Raw genomic sequence first — 24,700 nt, forward strand, 5'->3', positions numbered from 1 at the left:
GCCTACAGAATTACCATTGACCACGGCAATCTTGGTAAGAGGGTAGTCAGGCTGGAGGGCATAGAAAGCAAAGGCAGATATAATAGCAGCTGGGGTAGGTAAAAGAAAAGCAAAGCAGAATGTCCTCCATGGGTCCTTGATTATGGCTACTTTTATATATAACATTCTTTGTACCACAAAGGCGAGTTCTACCTATTAGGACATCAATTCCATCCATGGTGGTAGGAGTCATCTCATCCATCCATTAATCATTCCTCAGATTTTTAGTGAATTTCTAGTATGCACAGGACAGCATGCTAAGTGCTATAGCTCCCAGCCTCAAGTTTAGGTTATGTCCGAAGTTCATATGTCCACAGAGATGGTTAGATAAAAAAGGTCCACCCCACTGACGGAATCAGGAAGAGATGTTTGTTTTTCTCCCAGGGGCAAGGAAGGTGAGGATGATTAAACCATACAATCTTTAGGGAAAGAAAGATTCTAAGTGGGGCAACCAAAGGCTGGTCTTTGCTGTAGGTGTTTTTACATTTCTACTCTTCTTCCAATCTTTTTCTCAGTCTTTTATAGAATCCCTCCAATCTATCCCTCACCATGCAAGTTAGAATATTGCTGAGCTTTAGGTTGGCCAGCTCATGCGTAATTTGGCAGTCGAGACCTCCTGAGTGCAGAGAAAAATGTTAATTCAGGATTTTAAAAAATCCCATCAAATAAATTGAAATTCTAAGTTAAATCACAGACTATTATTAAATTTATTGCTGCTAACCCAACAGTTCTTTTTTTTTTTTTAAATTAACCTTTGTCTGACAAATCATAGGTTAGCCAAGTGACATTGAATATATATACCTTTGTTTCAGTACCTGGGCCACCAGTCAAGATAAAACAAGCCAATATTGGTAAATGGGGAACAACTCTCAGCAAATTAATTAGGATCAGATTCTTATTTCTATTGTCATTATCATTATTACTTCACAGTCACTGCTGCCTGCTGCCAAAAAAAAAAAAAAAAAGCAAAGTGCTGTACTTGAATTTCAGAAGTTCTATTTGAATGACTCATTTCTTTGGCATCCACAGAGGGCCCTCAGCATCAGGCAGGACTTTCAACAGGGATCAGCCATCTAAAAGGGCTTCCTTAGGCTAACAAAGAGCCACAAACAGGAGCCTAACTAATGAATGCTAATAGATTTTTCCTGTTGATGTACATTAGTCTTAATTCACTCTACCCATTTTTTATTCATACAACTCAATTATCCATATTACTGTCACCAATAGCAAGTCTCCCCTTCAATATGTGTTGATACTAAGTACCACCTCAAGTTAATTAAGCACTTTGTTACATCAACCAGATCTCTGTTTATTCTAGGCCAGAAAATGAAACGGGGGAACCTTTTAAACAAAAATGCTTAATTATTGCTGCAGCAGAAGTTTCAGCGTTTTGCATTCCCTACTGCCATCTGGGCTGCCACTGGGTCCTCGCAGGAACTCTTTCCTGGACTAGAGCCTCAGGCCGACTATGAATGCCCCTTTTCTTTTTTTAAAAGATTTTATTTATTGAGACAGAGAGAGAGCGGGGGGTTGGGGGGAGGACAGAGGGAGAATCTCCAACAGACTCCCCACCGACATGGAGCCGGATGTGGGGCTCGATCCCACAACCCTGAGATAATGACCTGAGCCAAAACCAAGAGTCGGATGCTTAACCGACTGAGCCACCCAGGTGCCCCATATGCCCCTTTTCTGTTTCCTGCCCCTTCTCAGTCACTACAGCATCCTCCTTAGGACAGATGTGTTGAGTGTAATAATACAATTTTAGCACAAGTGCAAGAACTTGCAGACAACAAACCAGTAAATTATGGGCACCTGGCACAGTCCCAGAGTCCAGATGGGTCCAGATCAGGAAATGAAACTCCATTTGATTGAAGATCCCTTGGACTATACTCCAAACTCGCCCTTTCCCAGACCCAGGGCATTTACCGAGCTATATAACTTATTCCTTCTTACTTCTCCTGACTTTTTAATGCTTTTAAAAATTATTGTTCACTAGTCTTTCCTGCACTCCACCTCTAGATTCCAGCATGTCTTCCATTTATTGTTTTGCCTCCTGACAGCCAGTTCTCCAGGTCAGTGGCTCCACCACACATTTGTTTATATAGAAGATAAAGCAGCGGCTTCCTTTCCTATCAAGGAAAAGGAATAAAAAGGAAAGGAAGGAAGAAAGGAAGGGAAGGAGGGAGGGGGGAAGAAGATGTATGTATTCTTTTATAAAATGTTTTCTTTCCCCTTTCCACTGCCCCATGTACAAGTCTGGCTGAGGCTCAGGAAAGATGTGAATCAACAAACTTGTTGAGAATAACACGCCCTGCTTGAGGGGCTGTGTAGCATCATCTGATGCCGCTCATTCAGTAAGGCTGATCAACTTGACCAGTTCTTCCTGAATCAGACTTTTAGGGTGGCTTTCTTGTTTCATTTCAAGTGTTGTGAATTCTCAGATTGTACCCAGACGCACTGGAATGTCAGTATAAACACACATCACAAAGCCCAATGTAAACGATGGTTACCTTATGTGTCATTTTGGTTTATCCAAGTGATTGCTGGGCTAAGCAGTGAGTGGCCCAAGTAATTGAAAATGGATTGCATAAAGGTCATATAACCAAAAGCCAGCTGGTGTCTGGAAAATTGGGAAGAGCTGATTGACCTTGGATAAGTCCCTTTCCCCTCTTGTGGCTTCTTTTACCCTTACTGGTAAAAGGTGGGGGGTCTGACTAGATGATCTCTGAGGGCTTTGGAGCTCTGACATTCAGTGACCTGTGAACAGTTAACAAAATCATGCATTACCCTTCTGCTGACACAGGTAATCCCGGCCTTTTGCCCCATTATACTTTGTCTTCACCCATGTTTCACTCCTTCAAAACTGACTAATTAACATCCATCTCTCATTTCCCTGTGGTCATTATCCATTGTTTTGGAGTGGTCCATCAAGGCTGGAACACTTAAAAAAGCACAGTTGGGACACTGAGAGAAAGAGATTCCTGGAGCCCTATTTTGTGCTAATGAGCTAGCGATTTGGAAATTTTTGATGGATCTCCAATGAAGCATGAAGTGCTCTGATAGCTGTCAACAAAGTGACAAGCTGGCCCCTTGAGAGTAAAGGCAAAGAAAAATGGACATAACAACACTTGCTGGCTTTCTAGTAATAGCTTTTATTTAGTCTGATACTAGCAGATACTTGCTTGGGGATTTTGAATAAACTTGGGAGATATGAGAGAGTGAAGGAAAGAAAAGTTAAATAAGGTTTAGCCTAAAAAAAATGTAGTCAGCAGGAGAAACATCATCTGCAACAATAACCAACAGGTATTGAAAGCTTATTCTAATAGTGTAAGAGCCGCATTAAAAATCAATGGTGTGATTGTGAATACCTCAGCTTGCTACAAGAAATTTATTGGAAAAAACAGGCATTGACTGAAACTTTCCTGGCCAGTTCTAAGAGCCTCTGGCCAAATTACCAGCCCACACTCCTACCTCGACCAGCTTGTCTATAGTCTAAGAAGGCAAACAACAGAGTTAATTGTTTAAATTGATTTATTTTTTTGCAAATAGAAAAGGTCCACCCGGAATAGTAGTTGTATTGCTTAAAAAAACAGAACATCCTCTGAATGTCTTCTTAGCACCCTTTAAAAGATTTTCAAGTTTTTAATAACATTCTAGACACCCCTTCAGCAATTCGGTCTTTCTGGGGAATCCACTGAGAGAAAATGTAGAGAGGGAGATAAGCTGGATTTAAGAAGTCTAACTATGAGAAAGGAGGATCACCAAATAGTAGATAAAGTCTGCACTTATTCTGAAACTTAGTTTGAAATCTTAAGCAGACCACAGGTTGGGGACTGTCTGTTTCTGATCAGCCCTCTCTCCCATATTGGTATCCCTTAGAATCTGATGCTAGGAGAGATTACTCAGAGTGCCCTGGACAGGGAAGACAGAGGCTTTGAAACTTCTGCAATCTCTGCCACGGCTTTCAACAGTCTGATGCCAGGCTGCAGACATAGTGATTGCCCTAACTTCTCTGTCTTAGAAACTCTCTCCCTTCAAAATCCCTCTCGAATTTCCAAAGTAGTCTAGATTACAAAACAAGAAACTCTGCTGTTCCTCATCTTCCCTAGGTTACTCAAAGCAAAACAGAAAACAAAACCTGTCTCTTAAACGAGAATCCAAAAACAACCACCAGTTAAAAAGATGTAAGAGGGCCTGGTTCTGTGTGGTAATCCCTGTATGCAGATAGCTTGAGGAGGTGGCCACCAAGGGGGGAGATACTCTTTCCCTCTACCAGCTAAGAAACAGATGCCCAAATCCTACATAAGGCTGCCCCAGAGTGTCAAGTTCTGTGGATCAGGCTCACTGATCTTGGACCAGTGGAACTATGCTATGCTCCAAAGCATGACCTATTCCTATAGACAGCACCTTCCTCCCCAGCTGCTTAATCACCATCTAGTTAACTAATCCTCACAACAAAAGTCCTCTAAGCATCGGATCATTAAATTTCCCTAGGGATTGGCCCAAGTCGAATGCTAAGTATCTTTGCCAAAAAATCAGTCAGTCCAGAGCCAAGCTCTGTTCTAGGAATTTGGTGATGAGGAAAGGAGTAGAGAGTCAAAAGTGCTGTACCCTACATCAGCAACCGAAAGCAAGTTACCATCAGTGACTCCTACCAAGTCTGATCATCCTGCTGTCTTCATAAATCAAGTAAGGGGGAACAAACATCACTGTGCAAGAGTAAGCTCAGGGTTTCTTATATTACAGTAAATATCCTCACTGGGGTCCTGTTCACACTTTATCAACTCTAGCCATTTATTTACACTGAAGTCTTTTGCTGATATTAATATTATCAGTGTTCATCAAAAATGTCAGCTTTTGGTGGTTTAGTACAATGATCTCCAGAGTAGGGTGTATATATATCCCAGGCTATGCACAAGATGATCCACTGGAAGGGGATATATTTGAACTTCTGTTTATATTTACATTTATCTAAAATAATTTAAAAGTCAAGCGTTATTAATATTTAATATTGGTGGTAGTAAATTATAACATTCACAAATAAAATTATGTGTCCTGGGGACACATACTCAAAATATTTTTGCTGGTGTAAATTTTTACTAAAACATTTCTCCAAATCATAGACTTAAATGAGAGGGCTAAAACCAAAGGACTTTTGAGGAAAACATGAGAATATCTTTGTGACCTTGAGGTAGGCAAAGATTTCTTTAAAAAATTTTTTTATCTTTTAATTTAAATTCAATTAATTAACATATTAAGTATTATTAGTTTCAGAGGTAGAGGTCAGTGATTCATCAGTCTTATACCCAGTGCCTATTACATCACATGCCCTCCTTAATGTCCATCACCCAGTTATCCCATCCCCCAACCCCCTCCCCTCCAGCCATCCTTAGTTTGTTTCCTATGATAAAGAGTCTCTTATGGTTTGTCTCCCTCTCTGATCTGTCTTGTTTTATTTTTTCTTCTCTTCCCCAATGATCCTCTGTTTTGTTTCTTAAATTCCACATATGAGTGAGATCATATGATAATTGTCTCTGGTTGACTTATTTCGCATAGCATAATACTCTCTAGTTCCAACCACATCGTTGCAAATGGCAAGATTTCATTTTTTGATGGCTGAGTAGTATTCCACTGTATATATTTATACCACATCTTCTTTATCTATTCATCTGTTGATGGACATCTGGGCTCTTTTCATAGTTTGGCTATTGTGGACATTGCTGCTATAAACATTGGGGTGCAGGTGCCCCTTTGGATTGCTACATTTGTATCTTTGGGGTAAATACCTAGTAGTGCAATTGTTGGGTCATAGGGTAGTTCTATTTTCAGCTTTTTGAGGAACCTCCATACTGTTTTCCAGAGTGGCTGTACCAGCTTTCATTCCCTCCAACAGTGTAAGAGGGTTCGCCTTTCTCTGTATCCTTGCCAACATCTGTCGTTTCCTGACTTGTTCATTTTAGCCATTTTGACCAGTGTGAGGTGGTATCTCATTGTCTGGGCAAATATTTCTTGGACTGGATGCAAAAAGCAATAATCATAAAAGAAAGAGTGCTATAATGGAGTTCACCAAAATAAAAAAATATATCATATTCATCAAAAATGTCACTAAAAAGTGAAAAGACAAGTCACAGAATAGGAAAAAAATATTTATAATACATATATCTGACAAAGGATTTGTATCCAGAATATGAAAAGAACGTCTACAAATCAATAAGAAAAACACAACCAATTAACATTTGGCAAAAGACTTGAACAGGCACTTCACCAAAGATAGCCAAATGCCAAGTAGACATATGAAAAGGTGCTTAATATCATTTTTCGTCAGAGAAATGCAATTTAAAATCACAGTAAAATATCAGTACACATCCACTAGAATACTTAAAAAAACTGAAAATACCATGTATTGGCAGGAACATATAACATTTGAACTCTACATTGCTGGTGGGAGTGTAAAATTGTACAGCCACTGTAGAAGTCTGTATGCCCTCTGTTGAACCCAGAAATTCCACACTTAGGGATACCCAAGAGAAAGAAGTGCAGGTGTCCTCAAAAAGATGTGATAGGATATATTTTAGATTTATTTTTAAATATTTTTTATATATCTGTATTTTTATTTTTTATATTTTATTTTTAGCTTTATTCATAATAGACCAAAAATAGGAACAACCCCAATGTCCATCAAAACACACAGATTACCCAGTCACTCCATCCCTCCCACCCCACCCCCCACTCCAGCATCCCTCAGTTTGTTTCCTGCGATTAAGAATTCCTCATATCAGTGAGGTCATATGATACATGTCTTTCTCTGTTTGACTTATTTCGCTCAACATAATACCCTCAAGTTCCATCCACGTCATTGCAAATGGCAAGATCTCATTCCTTTTGATGGCTGCATAATATTCCATTGTGTATATATACCACATCTTCTTTATCCATTCATCTGTCGATGGACATTTTGGCTCTTTCCACAGTTTGGCTATTGTGGACATTGCTGCTATAAACATCGGGGTGCATGTACCCTACCCCTTCGGATCCCTACATTTGTATCTTTGGGGTAAATACCCAGTAGTGCAATTGCTGGATTGTAGGGTAGCTCTATTTTCAACTTTTTGAGGAACCTCCATACTGTTTTCCAGAGTGGCTGCACCAGCTTGCATTCCCACCAACAGTGTAGGAGGGTTCCCCTTTCTCCGCATCCCCGCCAACATCTGTCGTTTCCTGACTTGTTAATTTTAGCCATTCTGACTGGTGTGAGGTGGTATCTCATTGAGGTTCTCAGATCTGTACCTCTGAAACAAATAATGCAATATATGTTAAGAAAAAAAAGAAGAAGAAGAAGGTAGCAGGAGGGGAAGAATGAAGCAGGGGAAATCGGAGGGGTAGACGAACCATGTGAGACGATGGACTCTGAAAAACAAACTCAGGGTTCTAGAGGGGAGGGGGATGGGAGGATGGGTTAGCCTGGTAATGGGTATTGAGGAGGGCACATTCTGCATGGAGCACTGGGTGTTATGCACAAACAATGAATCATGGAACACTACGTCTAAAACTAATGATATAATGTATGGGGATTAACATAAGAATAAAAAAAAAAAGAAAAACAAAAAAACAAAAAAACCCATAAAAACCCCACACAGATTACAAGAGCTTGGGAAGATGGCAGAATAGGAGGACCCTGGGCTCATCTCATCCCACATTTACAACTAGGTATCATACGCATCCAAGTCAATAAACAGGAGAGTGATCTGAAGCCTGGCAGAACAAACTCTAGGTTGTCCAATTTGTTGGCATACATTTTTCATAATATTCTCTTATGATTGACTGTATTTCTGTGGTGTTGGTTATTATTTCTCCTTTCTCATTTGTGATTTTATTTATTTGAGTTCTTTTTATTTCTTGATAAGTCTGGATAGGGGTTTATCAGTTTTTTCAAGGAATCAGCTCCTGGTTTCATTAAGGTTCTTTTAGTTTCTGTATCATTTATTGCTGCTCTAATCTTTATTATTTCCTACCTTCTGCTGGTTTTAGGTTTTGTTTGTCGTTCTTTTCCTAGATTCTTTAGGCATAAGGTTAGGTTGTTTATTTGAAATTTTTCTTGCTTCTTGAGATAGGCCTGTATTGCTATAAACTTCCATTTTAGAACTGCTTTTGCTGTATCCCAGAGGCTTTGGACTGTATGTTTTCATTTTCATTAGTTTCCATGTACTTTTTTAATTTTTCCTGATTTCCTGGTTGGCCCATTCATTGTTTTGTAGCATGTTATTTAACCTCCATGTATTTGTGGTCTTTCCAGATTTTTTCTTGTAGTTGACTTCTAGTTTCACAGCATTATGGTGAGAAAAGGTGCATGGTATGACTTCAGTCTTCTTGAATTTGTTGAGGCTGGTTTTGTGGGCTAATATGTGATCTATTCTGGGGAATATTGCATGTGTACTTGAAAAGAATGTGTATTCTGCTGTTTTAGAATGGAATGTTCTGAATATATCTGTTAGGTTCGTCTGTTCCCATGTGTCATTCAAAGCTATTGTTTCTTGTTGATATTCTGTCTGGATCATCTGTCCATTGATGTGAATGGGGTGGTAAAGTCCCCTAGTATTATTGTATTATCATCAATTAGTTCCTTTATGTTTGTTATTAACTGTTTTATGTATTTGGGCACTCAGAATATTAGTTATCTCTGGAGTGGGTGTACTGAATGTGAAGGCACATGAGTGTTATTTCAGCAGTGCTGGAAATGTTTTACATATTGATCTGGGTGCTGATTACCTGGAACTATACATATCTAAAAATTCTTGGAGATTTGTGAATTTTACTGTGTGTGTGTGTGTGTGTATATATGTGTGTGTATATATACACATATATACATATATACACACATACAGATATATAATATATATATACACATATATATGTTATTCCTTAAGACTTTCAAAAATAAGGACCACTAGATTACGGATTAGATTTCTAAGGTAGAACCAGGTACTGTTTTCACATACTCATAGCTTTAATCAAGGCAGAGCATTTCACTTTAAAGGGTAATCCTTCACAATAGGGCTATAATTTATGAGTGCCCCCATTGTTCCATCTGCTTTGAGACGCGTTCATCAAGTGAATGATTTCAATAGGAAATGAAAATGAAGACAAACACTTCATTTTTTTCATCCGCCAACTGGTCAAGGTGAAGAGGTTTTTTTGTTTGGTTTTTTTTTTCCCCACCAACTAATTTCTATCTTGACATACCATAAAAATGGAATCAATCCCTTATCTGATCTTGGAGCCATCTACTTCCGCTCCGCCTGTTTATCCCAGATATGCCTCTTGCTCGTGGTCCTCAGAGTTCCTAATACCCATTCCGAGAAGCAGAACTGATCAGGCAACAGCCACACTGGCAACTATTTCTTCTTCTGGCATCAATCATTACCTCCTCCTATTGGATTGTCTATGCTTCTTGGCTGTCTACTAAACTATGAATTTCAGTGGTACAAGTGAGCAAAGAACCTTGCAAAGTTGATGTAGTCGAGAGTTCAGGGAGGACTGGGTGCAAGAAAGTAGAGGAAAGGGTATGGTAGTACGTTAAAGACTGTTCCTGACTTCTGGAAGCAGTTGCCAGCAATGAGAGTCACTGTATACAATCATGATATAAGCTTCCTCGTATGGGGTCAAAACAGTCTAAGACAAACCAGAAGGCCCATAGGATGCCCCCCAGCATTAAGACAGCCTGGCGTGCAAATCTAGTGTGTGAGCCTACATGGCTGGAAAGACCAAGAGTCTTTTTCATACCACCTAATATAAAACTGCTGGAAATAGGATATATGAACTTATTGGCATTTATGAACTGTGCATTGAATGCATGTAAGAGATGCCCCAATTAAGAGAAAAATGGGCATTAAATTCTACCAGATTACTAGAGAGAGATGGAAATAATTCTACTTGGATTAACATAACCTTTATTTCTCCAGCATCAACCCATTGTTGATGTTAAAACTATTCAAGTTGATCCAAAGCATCTTTTTCACTTTACAGCTGAATGTGAATAAGTTAGATACAGCCTTTCAGCCCAAGAGGATGTGATTAACTATCCGGAATCTGAACCATCCCAAAGCCAGGTTCACTCAATAACTCATTGCTGGTTCCCTGAAGCCATTTATTTATAACCCATTATGCAAAAAGCCAAAGACAGTTTCTAAAGAGTGCACATATCCAACATTAGTCATTTCTGACTGGAAAAAGACCAAAGGACTAACACCCTTCAGGAATGGGACAAAAGGCTGCCTTTGGAAGCCACTCAGCCTACTCTACTGTCTGGAAACCCCTTGTCTAGCTTACTGGGCACCCGCGTGCCCTCTACCAGATGTGGACAAAGGGAAAGGGAGCTTGCTTTCTCCTTTCCACAGCTGGGCCCCTGCATTCTGCTCCCAGAACATTGTTTGCCTCTGCCCAGGCCTCCTTTCCCCAGCAGTGATTTTAATCTTTGGTCTTCGCTTAGCCCTCTGAACAGTGTTAGATGAAGAAGGGGGAAGAGGGGCATTTAATTTCCTCCCATGCTTCTGCATAACTGCTATTCAAGCAAACCATTCCCACAGAAAGAATCTACCAAGGTATACATGTATGTTGCAAAGGCAATAACAGTAATATGCTTTACTGACCCTAGGACAGATCCAATTTTAAATTAAACTGGCACACTTGCTGTTGCTTTCACATAGTGCTGCAAATCTGGGAACAAATAAGCCATCACACTGTTCTGTTCCAAGCAACTGTCCTGTTCACATGGTGATTGAGAAGTGACACATACCTATCTCTTTCCCGCTCAGCAAGATGTGTCAAGTAACACAAAGTAAAACCGGGTTTCCACCGTTGACAAAAAAAAAAGGGAAAGAAAACACACTCAGTTGTTTGTGTGTTCGCGTTGGGTAGGGACTCTTACATCAGACTGCATTTCCCTTTGCAACGGCAGGATTAGATGGAGAAGGAAATGAAGCAGGAAATGGTGGGCATCTGAGTTCAAGATCTGGGAAATCAATAAAGGTAGAGCAGTACAGAAGCCCTTCTCCTGGTAGCAGGCTTGCTTTTCAGGTTGAGGCTGGTCGAAAAGAAAGAACCTGAGTTTTAAATTATTTGAGTACAGTTGACGCACACCGTTACATTAGTTTCGGGTGTATAACATGGTGATTCGACAACTCTGTACGGTGTGCTGTGCTCACAAGCGTAGCTACCATCTGTCACCATACGATGCTATTACAATAACACCGTGTTCCCCGTGCTGTGCCTCTTATTCCTGTCGCTTATTCATTCCATAGCTGGAAGCCTGTACCTCCCACTCCCCCTCACCCGTTTTGCCCAACCCCCCACCCCCTCCTCTCTGGCAAATTTTTAGCTCCTGTCCCTGCTCATTCCCACTTTCTAATCTTAAACACAAGGACAGAACCCTGCACCTTCTCCTGTAATGGTTGACACCTTCTGACAGCAGCCTCCACAAACCTTGGCACTGAGAGCGCTCCTCATAGCCAAGGTCACCCTGGTGCTTTCCCTCCTCCCTCTAGACTTCCTGCCTCGCTCCCTAACCACCTCTCCTGAGTACACACTCTCTTCCATCCACACTTCTTTCTCCCCCAGGCATCTGAGCTTGTTTTGTCTGTCTTAGCCTCTTCCCCACCCCCCACTGGGGCCTCTTCCTGGCTTTCTTATGGGCAAACATCAAGCACCCCTATCATTAACATCTGGCACTTATGTTCACTAATTAAATCAGACAGGGAGACCAAGGAATGATTCTTACAATGTAAATAGCAGAAGATTAGAAGCACTACACAATCTGGTCATGCCCGCCTTTTTGGCCTCATTTCCTACACACACTGCAGTCATACTGAACTTTCTGTTCTTCAGAGAGGTCAAACCCATCCTCATCTAGGACCTTTGCACTTGCTGTTCTCTCTATTGAGAACATTCTTTGTCTAGGTCCTTATGTAGCTCCTTTCATCATGCAAGTGTCAGCTCAAAGGCTACCTCCTCGGAGAAGCCTTCCCAGACCACCAAGATAAAGTAGACTCCTCTCTTTCCCCAACCCTGATCCCCATCATTCTCCATCACATTATTTTATTTTCTTCATAGAAGTTATCATTTTACATTATTGCATGTATTTCTGTATATGTTTACTTTCTGCCGGGATACTTCCATTATAGTGGTAAAAACAGTCACACTATCTTTTTAGAGCCCTGTTGCTGGCACCTAAGAAAACAAATGTCTGTATTGAGCACATGGTAGTTGCTCAATAAATATTTGTTGAAAGGAGAATTAAAAGACTTTCAGGATATCATCCTACTCATTTGCCGGATTCTGGACAAGTAACATTTTCACTTCACTGATCAGACAGCTGTGGTTCATGGATGTTATGCGACTTGCCCAAGATTGAGAATCTATTAGACTTATGATATTTTGTTTTGTGTGGATGTGACAAAACATTTTTGTTTTCCATGGGTATACTGCTACTCATGATCCTTAGCTAGCAATGCAGAGTTCTGGTTAAAGAGGCACTTTAAGGGCACCTCCCACTCCTGCTTGTGTTCCCTTCTTGCTGTGTATCTCTCTGTCAAATAAATAAATAAAATCTTAAAAAAAAAAAATAAAGAGGCACTTTAAGTCTCCAAGCCTTTTTATTTTTCTTTTTAGAGAGAGAGAGAGCACGAGAGCGTGAGCAAGCGGGGTGGGGGGAGAGGCAGAGGGAGAGGGAGAGAGAGAATCTTAAGCAGGCTCCACACCCAGCGCAGATCCTGATGCAGGGCTCGATCTCACGATCCTGAGATCATGACCTGAGCTGAAATCAAGAGTCCGACGCTTAATCAACTGAGCCACCCAGGCGCCCCAAGTCTCCAAGTCTTTTAAAAAGCATTATTATTATTGGCTCAGAATATTCCAAAATAATTATGCTTTGCAATAATTTTCTCCTGTTTGTGGTGAATGCCCAGTGGGGACTGTTAGACTCTTAATGCGATGGGAGGAATGAAGCTTTCAAGTAAACTTAGGTGCATGGTAACAATACCTTATATCCATCCATATATGATTCTCCTTCGTTTTTAACATTCTCAGCCTGAGGAAGTTAATTTAAAACACACACAAGCCCTTACAAACAGACCATGAACACTGGGAGATTTAACTGCTCCCAGCATCTGGGAATTCAAAGTAACATCTACTCCACCTTCTTGTGTACAGACATTACAACAGGCCCTTTCAGTCTACCATCCCTGAAAATTTTAAGAGCAAATCCAGACGATAGGTTTAAACTAGATTTTAATTTGATTTAGTGCTTAGTTAACCAATTCCCTCAGACCCCTAAAAAGGTGTATGGCGGCAGGGGGTGGGGGGGCTCAACAATGTCTGAATGAGAGTTTACCCTAACCCAATTTCGTGTGACTATAGTTCCTTCCTTAAAGGCCATTTGTTTAGTGTTTAAGCGTGTAGTAGTTTAGTGTTTATCCCTTTGCGAGGCTTTTCATATAAACCAATTCACAAGTCAGGAAAAAAAAAAAGCCTTTGTCAAGGCAGGTTTCCGGATTTGGGGCTTGGAAAATATGGCCACCCTGATATGACGAAAAAAGTTTAAGTGACTGTAGAGTACACATTTGGCAGTAATGGACAATAAGTGACGGGGAAGTTTTGTCAGGTCTGATTCAGATTACCTGTGGCTGCTGTGAATTATATGGAATTACACAGAGTTTAATGGTTCTCTGGCAATTTGCCTTGGCTCAGTGCCAAGGCAGCTAATGCTTCAATCAAACTGCTGTCCCCACCCCCACCCCAAGACGATTTCGGTTCCTGTCTATGTCTTGAGTGTATCTGTAATGAAGCCTTCAACGACACCCTCATACAAATGCCAACTTTTTTTCTTCTTCTCTATCACTTTCTTTTCCTTCTTTATGGCCGGGTACATTAACTGCTCCTGTAGCTTTGCCGAGACAAACTGCCTGGCTAGCCTTTGTGAAGAGCTTTTACGGTTTGATTAAAAAGGAGGAGCCAACAGTGAGAAGATGAGAACAGGGCAAATATGAGTTGGCCCTATCCCTTTCCTCTGCAGTGCCATTAGCTAGATCTATTTCACCCTGATTGGCCTGGCTCTTAGACCCACCCTGCAGCATGACGTCAGATAGCAGCAAACGGTTCAGGAATACATCCCACCGAAGGCAGGTAACCCACCTGACGAAGAGAATCCCATTGCATGGCAAGCGACCTCCTCTCTTTAGGAACCCAACTGGCTCCGAAGCTGGGATTCTGCCACAGATCGCTGGCCTCCCTTTCACGGAGTTGGCACGGTGGACAAAGGCCAAGAGCACAAGCAAAAGCCAGACAAGTCCTCCGCAAACTTGCAAAACTGGCACGTACAACTCTGAGGTGCCATCATCCTGTAGATGGCAAACATTCTGGGTCCAGTTCCTCTCATGGATCCCTGTTCACCCCCGCCCCCCCCAACTTCACCAGGGGCTTCAGCACTAGCGCCTCCTGCTTTTCAGCTAAGGTGATTCCTAGCCTCCATGTCCAGCTGATTCTAAAGTCACATTTACCAGCCTCACTAAGGAGAAAGCTCATTTTAAAGAGACTAGCTGCCATAGAACCAGCAGGAGGGAAGGGCAGAAACCACAGGATTCCTACTCTGCGCTGATTGCCGCTAACTCATTTCAGCTGCTAAGGGGAGGCCCTGTTGGGGGAGCCGGGAGAGGAAATGGGTTCCATGTACAGTCCACTTTAAATTGTTCACAATTGCGTGCTCAAAAATAGTCTCTACTAAACATTTAGCACGTCCATTAGCACAAGTCATAAAGCTTTAGGCTTTGCTGCACTGTTGGCCCAAACTGCCTAAGTTGCTTCCCTATGGCAAAGATCATTAAATGGTTGGCAAATCAGATACGTGCAGGAAGGAAAAGGGAGCTCCAAGGATGGTTAAACCTGGGCCCAGGAAGGATGGCTTAATAGGACTTTTATGCACATAAAGAATGTAGAGGGTAAGGACCAGCTGTTCTTAATTTTGATTGAAAGCAGAGCAAGGGGGAAAGAAACTGAAATCGCAATGTGAGAGACTGACGTTAGCAAGAAGGAAGAACTTCCTGCCAGAGAAGGTAGGTAAATACTAGACTGAGTGGCTGGTCAGTGACGGTTGTGGAATTTCCTTCTTTGGAGGGGCTCTTCTGTCTGAGCTATTTCTGTGTGGTCCTTCCAGAGTGTGAGTGTGGGGGTAGGGAGGGGGAGGAAGAAAGAGAGACAGCAGAGGTCCAATTCAGTCCTTCTCAACACTCAGAATCTCGTATTTGTAATGTTCAAGGATCTGTAACTGGGATCCCTGAGGCTTAAAAAAAAGAGAGAAGAAAAGGAACAAGCAGCCTGTTGCTCATCTCAAATGTTTAGATTTACCCCAACTCTCCAGCCCTTTCCAAGAGCCAAGCTTTTGCCCTGGTCCCCACAATCTCAGGAAAGAAATTGAAGACTTGTGTTTGGCTCCCTAGGGCCATGCATATGGGAACAATATTTTCTGAACCCAAAAGCAGGACATGGTCTGACAATTGTATTTATGGGGACAAAAGGACAGAATATGTGAAATCAGAGCTGTCCCAGGAAATGCGGGACGTATGGTCTCCATAGCTACATATTATCTCTTTCTAAGGGTCCTGACACAGGAGGGAGTTAATTAAAACTGTGTCATGTGGTTTGGGGTCTGGGTTTGTTCCTTGTCTGTGGCAAGATCAGTTAGAACTGTGAAAAAAGTGAGGGTCATAATAAGCCCAGCACAAATTCTTGCTGTGCAGGTTGGAGAAAGAGGTAATGTATATATCCTCTCTGGTATCCCCAACTCTAAAATTTAGCAGAAGCAGGCACATGCTACACAGGGTGTGTCTGTTCTCACTCACTCAACTATAAATAATGCCGTAGAGTTATAGAGGGGAAGCATGTACTCTTGGGCAAGGGATCCTATTCATGCATGCATTTGTTCATTCGTTCAAGCAGTGGTTCTCAAAAGTGTGCTCCCCGAACCAGCACCATCTCCAGGGAGCTTGTTAGTAATGCAAATTTCCAGGACCCACTCTAGGTCTAATGAGTCACAAACTCTGGGGGTGGGCCCCAGCAATCTGTGTTTTAATCCGCTGGGGGCGATTGTGATAAACTTTATTTTTTTTAAGATTTATTTATTTATTTATTTATTTGAGTGAGAGAGAGAGAGAGAGAGAGAGACAGAGGTAGCGTGAGAGAGCATGAGCGGGGAGGAGAGGGAGAAGCAGGCCCTCTGCTGAGCAGGGAGCCAGCCCAACGTGGGGCTCGATCCCAGGACCCCGGGATCATGACCTGAGCCGAAGAAGTCGCTTAACCGCCTGAGCCACCCAGGCGCCCCTGTGATAAACTTTAAGTTGTGAAAATCCCTAGATAAGAAGTCCTAGTGGCAATGCTCACACTGCCAACCAGCAGTGGCACCATTAACCCAAAGGACCAACGCCACAGGCATGTTTGGTAGGTCCATCGGTATCTCTGCCAATTCAGCCTATAATGCCTCTCACATTTCCCGAATCACGGAATAGCCAGATTCTTACTACATATCAAATTACTTGAAGCCTGGGTTTCCAGGAGGTAATACAGCTTATCTGGTCCAATACGCCTTTTTCAAATAGGCCAAAGGCCCTTTGGGTTATCTATATCCTACTCAGGCACACACACTCCTTTGAGTGTTCTGTGTATATTTTAGCTCTTAGCCCCGATCTGGATTTCAATGAACTGACTGGAGCTCACCAAGCCAGGAACATTTTATGGTTAACAGCATTATTTTTATTTTTAAGCAAACACAGATGAAAGAGTCCCTGCTGAAAAGAGCAGCCATTAATGCTAGCATTTATGCATTTACTGACATTAAATTACAATAAAATAAAACAAATTCATTGTTTCACCTCAGTTCAGACTGATAAATTGCTGTAATCAACAGGCAACCCGTTCACAAATGTTTGCTTGAAAGGAGAAGAAATGCTTCCAGGTGAGATTTATCAAAGTGAAGGGCCCTAAGGACCAGATCTTGTTAAGTGCCACCTGGTTCTCCCCCAGAGCATCAGTCAATGAAGGAAAAGCCATCTCAACACAGCTTCCCAGTTAGAATCATTGACGTCTAGCTGCCAAAAGAGCTGCTGGTTAAGTTAGGGAAGTGGCACAGCATTTAAGAACAACATACATGAGGTAAATTTCTGGGTTGACGGTGATCTATATATTGGTAGGGGCTTGGGATATACAAAGATACACTGAAGATTTGTAAAGTTCGTTGTATGTATGTAAATTTTACTTCAAAGGAAAAGAGAATTGTAAACAAACATCAGTGGTATGCATGCTGGAATATTTATAGGGACCTATACTGACATCAATTTACTTTGAAATGTATCAGAAAATAATAGGGATTGATGGATAGACAGAGGGAATCAATACATGAATAGATAATGTGATAAAGCAAATATAGTAAAATGTTAATAGTAGAATCTAAATGATGGGTATACAAGTGTTTAAGGTAAAATTCTTTAAGTTTTCCTGTATGTTTGAAAACTTTTGTTATAAAATATCAGAATCACAAACAGGCAAGAAAAATGCTCCTGGATTTAACTGTCTGAAAGACCTCTCATTAATTTATTCATTCCACAAACAATACACATGAGCTGAGACTCTCTGTGCTAGGCCCTAGTTCAAATCCTGGCTCCACCATTTAGTGGTATTAACCTTGGGCAAGTCACTCCACCACTCTGAAACTTGCTTCCTTATCTGTTACATGGGGAGAACACCTTCCTCAGAGTGGTTAATTGTTGGAATTACATTTAAATGGCTGAGCTCTTAATGAGAGCTATATTGAGTAGGGAGCTCTCAATGAAGTGCGTCTTGTTCCTCACTCCCTTGAGACCCACAGGGTCTCAACCTTGGAAAATCTCTCAGGGCAACTTCAACTTAATTGCTGAGCACTTTTCGTTTCTTGGGAATTGTCTGCAGCTTGGGCCAAGACCTTAGATTATGGTGTTTGTATAGGACTCAACTGTTTTTAACTGATTCGCCTGACATTCAACCATGTTTTGGTTTGGAAACCCCCTTTTGCAAACAAATAAACAAAAAAGCTAGAAAGCAACTTTTTCCTTTGAAGGGAGTATAAAGCAAAATTGAAGAAAAATAATGAAGCTGGAATGTGGTCTAAGGTAGTTCTGCCACACCCATTTGAGCCCGTGCTCAAAATGCTTGGTAGCATACTTGCTCATCATCTCCCACAGCTCTGGCATCTTAACCAGCTCCTGGATGAGTCCCAAAACAAAAGGAGCCCTACCATTTGGAGAACATGCACACCCCTTCTTGGTTTCCGTTTATTTTCTGAAAGGATTCTCTCAGCACTCTTCCACTTAATGCAGATCACATCACTAATTGGTGTGCAAGAGGGGAAGCCTTCCATTCTTCAAGGCCAGGCCCATCCAAGTGGTTGTCTCGGGCTTTTGTGAGTCCCTTAGCTGGTTTGGGGCAACGGGGGATGGCTGTGTCCCCCAGGAAAGCACTGTCAAACAGTGGGTCCCGGGAATGCAACCTGAGAACAGGCAGGTGGCCAGGTACCTCAGGAGGTAATAAAGCACAGAGTCTGCCAAAGAGCAGAAATTTGGGCCCGAGAGGCTGTCCAGGAGGGTGCTTTATGAGCCTGCTGAACAGCAATGCTCTTCATAGCACCAAAAGTGCAGCAGACTCTCTAGTGGTCAAATCCAATCAGGCTCTAATTAAGACATTTTAAGAGGCAGCTGTGGGCAGCAGAGATCTCCACAGAAGAGTGATCAGAAAGACCTTTCATTAATTAATTCACTCCACAAACAACATACATGAGCTGAGACTCTACTCTGGGCTAGGCACCAATTCAAATCCTAGTTCTGCCACTTAGTAGCAGTATGACCTTGGGCAAGGTACTATCACTGGGACTCAACATCTAACCCTGAGGTTTGGTCCAAGGATTAGATTCTACAGACTTTATATACCCCATCGTCACAGCGCCACCAGCAGGGATTACACAGTTCAGGGAGCTGATGAGGTCAATGAAAACAACACTTGAAGAAACAAAAAGGTTGCTTTATATTTAAAGTATATTTTGTCGTTTTAAAAATGCACACAAACCCTTTATAAATATAGTTTTAAAGTGTGTTCAGATGGCAGTGTATGATAGGGGATTGTAATTTTTAATCGTAGGATATGTGAGACTCTACGGTCCTAAATAATCTTTTCTGCAAAAGCTGATACACATGCCCCAACCAGTTATCAGGGGCTTAATCTTCTGCAGTTGCCAGAGGATATGCTATGGAAGATCATTAAAGCACTAGAGGATACTGTTCTGCCAGCGAGGGTCAGTGTTCAATGACAATTTGAGACCCCATTATGTATGGAGATGCTCAGATTTCAGACTGTAGATGTGGACTGGAAGCTCTGGGGAGTATGTGTGGGTTAACCACAACATATGGAGAGAAGGGAAAAAAGAATTCATCACCCATTGTTTATTCATTGTTTTTTACAGACTCTACTCCTTAGTTTTCTCCTAAAGTACAAAGTAAGAAGGCTGTTTGGAGATTCTGCTCTACATGTATCTACGTTACATGGTACATTTATTATCTTCTTATTGCTTTATAAGGTCCTGACACTACCCCATTCCTTCCCCATGTAGCCTGGATAGGTCAGTAACTCCTGTGTACTCCCAAAGTACTCTGCACACACCTCTACTGTTCCATGCACTTACCACATTGTATTGAAGCTGTCTGTTCATGGGCCCATCTCCTGCTCTCCTGGAGGCTCCCTGAGGGCAGAGACTAAGTTTTTTCTCATATCTGTGTCTCCGGCACCTATGGGTGCTTAGTAGAATCTTGTTGAACTGTTTAGGGGAACTTCAGGTTATTTTTTAAGTTTTTATTTTAATTCCAGTTAGTTTACAGTCTTGTATTAGTTTCAGGTGTACAAGATAGTGATTCAACAATTCCATACATCACCGAGTGCTCATCATGACAAGTACACTCAATCCCCATCACCTATTTCACCCATCCTCCCACCCACCTCCCCTCTGGTAACCATGAGTGTGTTCTCTGTGGTTAAGAGACCATTTCTTGGTTTGTCTCTCTCTCTTTCCCCCCTCCCTTTGCTCATTTGTTTTGTTTCTTAAATTCTACATATGAGTGAAATCATATGGTATTTGTCTTTTTTTTTTTTTTTTGGTATTTTTCTTTGACTGCCTTATTTTACTTAGTGTTTTACTCTCTGGCTCCTCCATCCATATCATTCCAAATGGCAAGATTTCATTCTTTTTAATGGCTGAATATTACACACACACACACACACACACACTACATCTTTCTTATCCATTCATCTATCAATGGACACTTGGGCTGCTTCCATATCTTGGCTATTGTAAATAATGTTGCTATAAACATAGGGGTATGTATATATCCCTTTGGATTGATGTTTTTGTATTTGGAGGTAAATGTCAGTAGTAAGATTGTTGGATCATAGGGTAGTTCTACTTTTAACTTTTTTAGGAACCTTCATACTGTTTTCCACAGTGGCTGCACCAGTTTGTATTCCCACCCATAATGCAAGAGGAGGAACCTGAGGTTATTGATGAGGTTTGATTTAACCTTGTAATCTAATAGTGCCTTGTACACGGTAGGTGTTCTGTGTACATCTTCTCTGACGATAGTAATTTAAAAAGGTCTCAAAGGTATATGGCACTTTATACAGCTTACCAAATGCTTTCACGTTGTCACATGATCCCCACTGCAAGCCTGTTAGGAAGAAAGTCAGATACTGTAACAATTGTCATTTGTCACATGAGGGAACTGGCTCAGAGCAGTGAATTAACTTGTGTAAGTCCACACTGTTAATATGAACTCAGTGGGTACTCTGAATCTACCCTATTGTTCTCCAGTGCTCATGTTTCTCTATTATCTATAGAGACAGAACTGGGCATATTTGACACCAATGTGGTTTCCTGGACTTACTAGTTATTTGATTCTTCTCTCTTCTGCTAGATGAGAACAAGGTAACTATTTATCCTAGTACCGGCTGACAGTCATGAGAAGCTGAACCTACCAACCTCTCCCTGGACTTCCTTTCATGTGAGATAATTTCTAGTTAGAGTCAGATTTTCAGTTACTTGCAGCCTAAGTCATGCCTGATGTATGAGGCCTGCTTCCCAAGGAAGACTGAGTTCTTTGAAGCCAGGGCTCAGCCATTCTCCCAGTCTGGGCTTCTTGACAGAACTCACAACTTGGCTGGCTATAGTTGACTCTTCTCATGGGGATAGGAACGATGGGAAGCTTGTCCGAAAGGTTCGTGAAACAAAAGTTAACTTGTTGCTCAAGGGACCACCAGTTATGAGCCATGTTAATGAGGCAGAAGCTGGCAACCAAATCAAGAGAGATGTAATGACTATTCCCCACCTGGCTCCACAAGCCAGTGTCTCTCCTGGCAGTGCTGGAGGAGAAGGGGCAAGAACATTTACATCACTTCCAACAGATAGTCCTCAGGTCCCCTGAGAGAGACTGTAAGCCAACAACTCCCCAGAAGTCAGCTGTCTACAATTACTCACACTAGGGCAACAGTTTTACTCCCAAATCCCAAAGGGTTTTACAGCACAGTGGGTAAGGAAAAGTTCCAGAGACATGACTTTATGTCTCAGTTCTATTAAGCATTCATTGTGTGGTTGAGACACACTCCTGAAATATTTCCATCTCCCCAGTAATAGAATGGAAATAGTACTTTCTCTCTCTTTCAAGGATACTGGAAATGTAATGAGCATTCATGAGGTATGTATTAAGACCAGGAAAGTGCCTTGCACCAGCTACAGGTCTGGACCCTGGACTAGCTTATAAGATTACAAATAGAATGGTCCCATCTACTAGCATTCTCTGTGTTAAGAAACAAACATCAAGCATCCACTTATGTGTTGGGTCCTGAGCTGGGCTTTGGGACTACATTGATAAGGGAGCCCCTGTCCCTGCCCTCAAGGAGTTTCCAGCATAGTGAGAGAGACAGGTGTATAAATTTAGACATGGAATATGAGAATTTCAGTGTTGTTGACATCTGTGGGGAGAACTTGTCAAAGATGAGGCCAGAATGGTGAGCTGGGATGAGATGAACAATGAATGCAGAGGTAATTCTCAAACTATTTAAAACCCCAAACAGCAGGAGCACTGACCAAGCAGAATAGATGCAGGTCAACCCATGGAATAGTGTCCTCCAGGCTCCCTGCTGTGCTGGGCACTATCCCTTTAGTTTCTGGGTCCTGAGGAGGTCAAAAAGAGGTCCAGAAGTGGGGAACAGGGCAGCAGAAGGGCTCTTGAGGGGACTCAGAGGAGCAGCTGGTATTAAAGTATTCCACAATTTTAACAAGATGTGTGGTTACTTTAATGTCATGTGAATGAGCATGAATGTTACCCTTGGCATCCAGGAGCCCAGGAATCCCATGTGTGTTGGAAAGAACACGTTAGCAGCAGTGTGGTGAATGGGCTGGTTTGGAGTAGCATGAAGTCAGGGAGATAAGTAGAAAGGCTTTGCAATACACCAGGAAGATAGATAATGGGGCTTAACGCAGTCTCAACAGGGCATGTCATTTCTATAAGAGGCCCAAAGATGCTTGCACAAATCCCCATCTCTACATATCACCTTTGTTCCTAATAGTTCTCCAGTCTTCTTGCTGCCATGGCTCCACTATCCTAGCCCAATGCAAGCTTACACACACACACACACACACACACACACACACTCGTGTATACTTGTGTGACCAATCCTCTTTAAGTATGCACACTGAACTAGTGGCTGGCAGGCTATAATTATGGCAGGCAAGAGTCCTGCCAAGAAAAATTCATTCAAATACTGAGGTCATCCTATTCCCAGCTGCAGGAGAGTGGCTATAGTATAAACACCTACCTTCATAATACCAACATATGTTGTGGATAGTCCTTCCTACTTTTCCAAGCAGTCACACAATTATCTCATTTGTTTTCTTAACAATGGTCCTAGGAGGTGGGTAAGATTGGTATTATTTAGTTAGACTGTATGGCTGGGGAAACTGAGGTTCAGAGAGAAGGATTTGTCCAACGTCACTCATAATTAGTCAGTGGTGGTGCTAGAACTAAGATGCCTTCTGCCTCTTAGTCTCGTGTTCCCCTCAACCTTCCATATGGCCTCCTTCAGAATAATTCCAGATCATTCTTACTTCCACCTCCTGCACATGAACACTCATTCAATCCATTCTTTTTATTTTTTTATTTTATTATGTTAATCACCATACATTACATCATTAGTATTTTTATGATTTTATTTTATTTTATTTTTATTTATTTATTTTTTTATTCTTATGTTAATCCCCATACATTACATCATTAGTTTTAGATGAAGTGTTCCATGATTCATTGTTTGTGCATAACACCCAGTGCTCCATGCAGTACGTGCCCTCTTTAATACCCATCACCAGGCTAACCCATCCCCCCAACCCCCTCCCCTCTAGAACTCTGTTTGTTTCTCAAAGTCCATAGTCTTTCATGGTTCGTCTCCCCCTCCAATTTCCGCCCCTTCATTTTTTCCTTCCTGCTATCTTCTTCTTTTTTTTTTTTTTAACATATAATGTATTACTTGTTTAAGAGGTATAGGCCTGTGATTCAACAGTCCTACACAATTCACAGTACTCACCATAGCACATACCCTCCCCAATGTCTATCACCCAGCCACCCCATCGCTCCCACCCCCCACCACTCCAGCAACCCTCAGTTTGTTTCCTGAGATTAAGAATTCCTCATATCAGTGAGATCAAATGATACATGTCTTTCTCTGATTGACTTATTTCGCTCAGCATTCAATCCATTCTTTTTAAAAAAGATTTTAGTTTTAAATGATCTCTACGCCTGATGTGGGGCTCGAACTCACAACCCTGAGATCAAGAGTTGCATGTCACCAACTGAGCCAGCCAAGCAACCCTCATTCAATCCATTCTAATGGACATTTCTAAGAGAATACTGCAGATGACTCCAATCCTATCCTTCAAAGCCTTGCTCTGGTTTCAGCATCCCCTCCAGGAAATTTGCCCTGGGACTCCAGTTCAGTAACCCCAACCCCTTCTCCTCTAATATTTAGTCTGTATTATTGCCTTAGTGCTTTCTTTAGGCACTAAAGAAAGTAATCAGAACATCTGATGGAGTAACCCATCCCCCCAACCCCCTGATTACTGCATCTGTGACTTCTGCTTCCCTGGCTTCTTTTCTTCTTTCTGCCTAGCACAACACTTGGCACACAAGGGAACATTTAGTAAAGTGTTGTTAATGGACGACTTGATCCAATAAAGCCTTACTCTGGCATCAGAATGCCTGAAATTCCCAGTTCACAAGAAAGCACTCTCAATGTGTGTGTGTGTGTGTGTGTGTGTGTCCATGCACAACTCATCCAGTGACCCTGAGGGTAACTAAATCAATGCTGTCAAAGTGCAGCATCAGCACATAGTTATTTTACATTCCAGTAGGAACTGAAGCAAGGAAACTTTTTGCCCTATTTTTTAAAAAATAAATACTGCTCTGGTTCCAAGTGGTATATTTTTGACATCTTGTGTACATTTCTGAAATAGAGTCCAGATGAGAAACCAGCTCATGTGCATGTCCATCCCAATCTG

The 24,700-nt window shown here is 41.7% G+C and overlaps 1 protein-coding gene across 3 annotated transcripts in view; it reads right to left on the bottom strand.

Annotated features, from left to right (window-relative positions):
• The window catches only part of SHROOM4 (shroom family member 4), a 217,400-nt gene that overhangs the window by 119,810 nt on the left and 72,890 nt on the right, over positions 1–24,700 (bottom strand). The gene's annotated exons all lie outside the window — the stretch shown is intronic.

The sequence above is a fragment of the Mirounga angustirostris genome, unplaced genomic scaffold (assembly GCF_029215605.1).
Source record: "Mirounga angustirostris isolate CCGP_5_RB_7025 unplaced genomic scaffold, mMirAng1.0.hap1 SCAF_11, whole genome shotgun sequence".
Classification (NCBI taxonomy): domain Eukaryota; kingdom Metazoa; phylum Chordata; class Mammalia; order Carnivora; family Phocidae; genus Mirounga; species Mirounga angustirostris.